The sequence below is a fragment of the Molossus molossus genome, unplaced genomic scaffold (genome assembly GCF_014108415.1).
Source record: "Molossus molossus isolate mMolMol1 unplaced genomic scaffold, mMolMol1.p scaffold_m16_p_2, whole genome shotgun sequence".
Lineage (NCBI taxonomy): Eukaryota > Metazoa > Chordata > Mammalia > Chiroptera > Molossidae > Molossus > Molossus molossus.
In genome coordinates this window covers 136262823-136268745 of record NW_023425355.1, presented here as the reverse complement: position 1 = coordinate 136268745, position 5923 = coordinate 136262823, and the positions used below count along the sequence as shown (strand labels likewise).

General features: G+C 42.0%; 1 pseudogene; it reads right to left on the bottom strand.

The window, feature by feature from the left end:
* Positions 1-4291: 4291 nt before the first annotated feature.
* Positions 4292-4897, bottom strand: LOC118635549 (annotated as a pseudogene).
* Between the last annotated feature and the right edge of the window lie 1026 nt (positions 4898-5923).

Below are 5923 nucleotides of genomic sequence, written 5' to 3'. Positions count from 1 at the left end.
TATTGAGGTGGGTTGGGGACTAGGTTGGGGACAGGCAGTGGGGGGAAGTGTAGGGAAGTAGGCTGGGTTGAGGGCAGAGTTGGGCACTGGGGGGGTGCCTGTGCCAGGGTGGGGGCTGGGTGGTGGGTCGCAGCATAGAGGGGGGGGGGACACCGGCTGGCACCTGGAAGGTGGGGAATGGGGGCTGTGCAAGGGGGAAATGCTGAGGCTTTACTGCCAGAGTACTTGGTTGGACAAAATTGGAGCAATCTGCTCCCTCCAGTTGGGAAAATAAACCAAAGAGAGAGAAAAAGAAACAGGTCAGAAACCAAAAATAATTGAAAACAAATTTTAATATTCATTTGCCTTTACATTACATTGAAGGGGCCACCAGTTACAAATTCCTCCTAACTCTTCTCAAGTTCCTGTCCTTTACAGCCCATCCACCGCGGCCCAGCCTCCCATGCTATGAACCTACTGACAAAACTCAGCCTTATCACATTGTCTACCTTACAGTTTTCACCCACCACTTAAGCTTCAACTGTTATCTTTACATGAATGATGATGAAATATATGTGAGACAGAGAATGCTGGTTTTCTACAAAGTCAGGCCTCCTATTTTGAGATTAAGAGCCTTTTGTCTAGCATAGGGCCTCCTAGCTAAAGACTCCCCAGAGGCTAGGAGTGGCTGTATGCCAATGTGAATGGAATGGCAGGTGTCAGAGCAACCGCACTGAGCCAAGAGATGGAAGCCACATGCCTAGGAAAGCAGAACAAGATGGAGGAGTGTGGATCCCTGATAACATGGAACACCTTCTACTATCAACATGGCAACAAGAGAGAAATATGTTTCCATCTTTGTGAAGCTCCTGGGATGTGGGGTCTCTTTGTTAGAGCACCCAAACCCATATACTACCTACTACAAAAACAAGTGAAGGAGAGAGGAGGAAGGCGTGTTACCACTCTGTGTTTTCCTTCCTTGCGACTCCCATCCCGCCAGGTTTGTTTTAATCATCCTAGGCCAGGGATTGCAGGTTTCAACTGGCGTGCCGCAAGAATTTTTAAAACCTGCAATACCTGACTATTGGATCAGGGGCACTGACCTCTTTTTTGTTAGATTGTCAAATTAAAAACTGACAACAGCTAACACAACCATAGCAGTACAATGTGAATGAACCAAAATTATACCCATTTTTTGTCAGACTGGCAAAAAATATATTTTTGGTGTGCCTCAGAAGTTTAGTAATTAGTTGATGAGTGCCATGAGATGAAAAAGGTTGAAAATTGCCGTCCTAGGCCATTGAAAAAGTGGGAGGGTTAACACAGGCAGCTAGGGGCTCAAGCAGGTGTCCTGATGATTTGCAGCACTAGGTGGAAAATCCACAATCCTGACAAGACTTCTGGGGTGGGGAGATGGCTTGGCTTCCATGCTGCTTGTCAAAGGGGTCACACATCTTATTCTGTAGGCTCTATTCTGTCCCGCTCCTCCAGGCCCACTCCCCCTCCTTCCTCCATGCCACTGACACTCTCTAGGCTCCCATTGGCAAGATGTCACATTAAACCAGATGACTGGTTGGGGATTTTAGCATTTTTAATTTTCTTCAGACACACTGTTCTCCAATGATTCCTTCTTTCTTCCTATAGCTCCAATGCCTGGCAGTATATATGTAAAACCAACCAGAAGATTATCTAAAGGTCAAATGGCAATTTATGGCACTAACTCTCAAACTTATGGAAAGGCCTGGGATGAATTGGGTACCAAAAAATCAAGTTAAATTGGATTCCAGGAATACAACTCAGTCAAAAAATTCTTGGGCCTTACCTTGTGCTAGGTGCCAATCTGGAGTCAGGGAACAGCAGGAAACAAGCTAGTGAGACTCGCTGCCCTTATGAAGAATTCATTCTAGCGGGGATGACATCTAATGTACAAATAAACACAATGTCAGGAAGTACATCAGCTATATTTCACCATATTTTTTTGAGCTACAGTACTAAGTCCCCAAAACCCAGTAGGTTACAACCACACACCTCGACATCCAGCTCACATACTCCATAAGAAGTGACGGGATGGTTTGGCCCAGCCCCATATGCCATCCTGCTCCAGAATCCAGTCTGAAGGAGCAGACCCAATTTGGCACACACTGTGTTCATAGTACAGGGGAATGGATGAGAGAGATGATAAAGAAGTCATTGTGAAGCTCCTACTGGGACCTTATGTGCTTCAGGTCCGTTTACATCCCATGGGCCAAAACAAGGTTCAAGGCCAACAAAGGGGTGGGCACTAGATTTTGCCTTCACGGAGGAACTGCAAGGCCCATGGCAATGGAGGGGATGCAAAATCCTTTTACAGGGAAGGGAGGAGTCTAGGACTGGAAACATAACATAACCAACCCCAAGCTTAAGTACTATGATGAAAATAAAGCAGGGAGAGTGGATTAGAAGAGATAGGTGTATGAGGGTAATTGGGGTAGGGAGTGTAACAGGGAAGTTGAAAAATTTCAAAGAAGTATTAATGTGTTATGTTTTGTTATTAGGATCATAGTGTGTGATCAAGACTGCTAGCTACTTACCAGATATCCACTTCCCCATCTTCCTGGGCACACAAACTTTTCTAGTCACCATTATAGTCTGGTATGGCTATGTAACAGAGCCTATCAAAGGAATGGGAAGAGCCCAGCCAGTATGGCTCAGTGGTTGATCATCGACCCATGCACCAAGAGGTCACTGGTTTGATTCGTGATCAGGGCACATGCCCAGATTTTGAGCCCAGTCCCCAGTGGGGGGCATGCAGGAGGCAGCCAATCGATGTTCTCTCTCATCAATGTTTCTATTTCTCTCTCCTTTTCCCTTCCTCTCTTTCTTAAAAAAAAAAAAAAAAAAAAAATCAATAAAGAAAAAAAAAAAAAAAAGGAATGTGAAGAGAAGTGTGCCATGACCTCTACTACCTGGACTCAAAGATCTCAAGGCCCCAGAAGAAGGTGGAGCCACATGATGGAAGGAGCCTGGGTTCCCAAATCAACACATACAAGTGGGACATCTGCTTGGGATTGTGAGCAAGAAATACGCTTCTATTGCATTGAAGACAGAATACATTTGGGGTCTATTAGTGCCAGCAGCCTAGGGTATTCTAAGACACCATGTTACCTTCCTAAAAACCCATACATGGCAGATACTTTACTTGCAGCACTTCAACAAGAAGAAAACTTGGAAGAGGGTGTCGCGCAAAACTTCCAATTCCAAAACCAACTCTAGCTCCTCATGTAACTGTGATATCAACTGCTAATGTAGTGGCAAGGACTAATTAGGGCACCTAAATCAAAGGCCATGCTCTTAGAAAGTGGGCAAACTATCAAGGTTACAACAGGAAATTCATGACGTATAGAAATCCACCTCATAGTGCCATCATTCACCGTAATGTCAATTTAAGTGGACTCTCTGGGAGGGAGAGGCTTGCGAACACGGGGAACAGGGTATATTGGCAAAAATGAACTTGGAGGGGCTTTTCGGGTATATGTAAGAGACATGCTTGTGTCTATAAAAGTCCTCTCAGGCTGATCCAGAGAATGAGGGGGCTCTCGGGGAGGGAAATGCAAACCAGGGACCACCTTCGGAATGCGTGGCAGACAGTGTTCCCTCCACTCCCTCCGATGTTCCCTCTCTTGTCCACCTTGATGGAATTGAGCACCTCTCCCCAGTGAGTGCAGACCCAGCTTGAGCTTGCCCATGCTTCCCACTGCACAAGAGGCAACTCTGGTGTTATGGGACCGGGACCACCCTTCCCTGGTTTTAGGAGTGCTATTATCCCTGAGGGGAGATACTTAAGACATAAGGGGTAAAAGGGAAAAGAAATGAATCCCTTTGTCTGAAAAGCAAACAAAATTAGAGAAATAATAACCAGAATAAACAAATTAAGAGACAGTAATAAGAACTTTGGAAAAACCAGGCCTGATACATGTTGGTATTCACCAGATGGCTCAAGAGGAAAAGAGGCAGCTTTTGGGGTGGCGTGTTAATGATGCAATTAGGGTCTTCTCTTTCCGACAATTGATTCTTCTGGAAAAGCACTGAGATTATGCCATAAACTGACGAATTTTAGAAACATCTGTATTTTCATTCAACAGAATGACAGCCCCGCCACACTGTGCAGTCTATCCTAGTATCTGTTTCTTCAGTTCTTTTTTTAAATATACAAAATATTTTATATTATTGAACTAGGAACAGCTGACATTCGTGCTGTCTGTAAAACTTTGGAATCATGTAGTTGATTTGTTAAATCTAGTCCATGCCAGCTTACAAAAAGCAGAAAAAGATTTTAGGTAGCTTCATTCTTTGATGCCTCATCAAAATTTTCTGAGAGATCTCGAACATGAACATCCTCCTCATTGATGCCTTCTGGTTTTGGTGCTTTGCTATCCTACACTTGCTGGGGGAACTGTTCAGCTAACTTCCTAAGACTTGTTAGGCTGTCAGCACCAGACTGACTTAATATTCCAGGAAGCATTTCTGTGACCGGTAATTGCAAAAGTGTTAGCAGAAAGGGAAGCTTGGACTTTGGGATTATTGAAATGAATAACTGTTCCATCATCTTTAATCATGTTTACCTCTTCAATGCCAGCTATATTATTCACAGCCATTTTTAGAGAACTCTGAAGTTTTTTGTTATCAATTATAGCTGTTTTATGTACCAACTTATTTCTGTGAGTTGTCCCCTTGCCCACATATGGACCTGAGCCTGAAGTTTGGCTAACTTTTCTTGATTTTCATGTTGTTGATAAATCTGAAGCAGGGAGTTGTCCTCCAGCGGCAGCACATGGCAAGAGCAAGATGGCTGCTGCCTTTCCTTCAGTTCTTCACAATGTTTCGATGTGCCTTCCAATAGTATTTGCTGACCAAGGAATGCATTTTCACTTGAAACCATATTATTTTATACATATATAAAAGTAATATATATATATTAAGTAATATATGAATATATATTATATAATATATATATATATATATATATATATATATATATATTACTTCAACCTTGTTTTCTTTTTTTAACCACAGCAGGTGGAACAAGTGTTTCTCAGTGGTAAGCAGCTTGACTGTTTTCAGCTAATATTAAGAAATCTTGTGGAAGATGTCTATAAATATTTATCATTAATTTCGTGAAACTCTGTATAGACAGAATTTGCTTGAATTTAGACATCTCCAAAAAATAAATAAATAAGGAGCTTTGTCTTCATATTGTGAATACTTACTTTTATTAAACTGTTTATTTTAATAATTTTCAAACATACATAAGATTACAAAAGTTTGTATAAGGCTCTTCCAAATATTCACCACCTGGCGTACACAAGTAACAACACAGGGCTAATTCCATTCCATCTACACCTCATTGCTTGCTGGATTCTTTCAAGATAATCCCAGATACTATTTCATGTGTAAAACTTCAGCATACATTTCTAAGAGATAAGAGCACCCCACTTTCAAAACATAATTATATAATACTATGAGTGCCACTGTCATAAAGGAATAACTCTTTAATATCATCTAATATCCACTGGATGATTATCTTTCCTGGATTCTGTCATAAATACCTTTTTACTGTTGACTTCCTGTAATCAGGATCTAAACAAGGTCCAAGCATAGCACTTGGCTGACATGTCTTTAAGACTGTGTTAATCTACAGTCACTCCAGCTTGTTCTCTTTTTCCCTTGCTGCATGCAAGGAAATTGTTAAATGTCTTGTTAACTGTGATGCCATCATCCTAGTTAGCATTGCCGGCAAGGCTTTTTACTTATCATGGGGGATAGACTTTCACGTTTCAAAGTCTTGATAATTGCGAATCTTGAGCAAACCCCTTAGATTGCTTTTGTTTTCATTTGTACCCTGGTTCTTATAAAGCTCAGATCAGTTCAGCCATTTTCTTGTGGTTCACTTGGGCTCACGTTATTA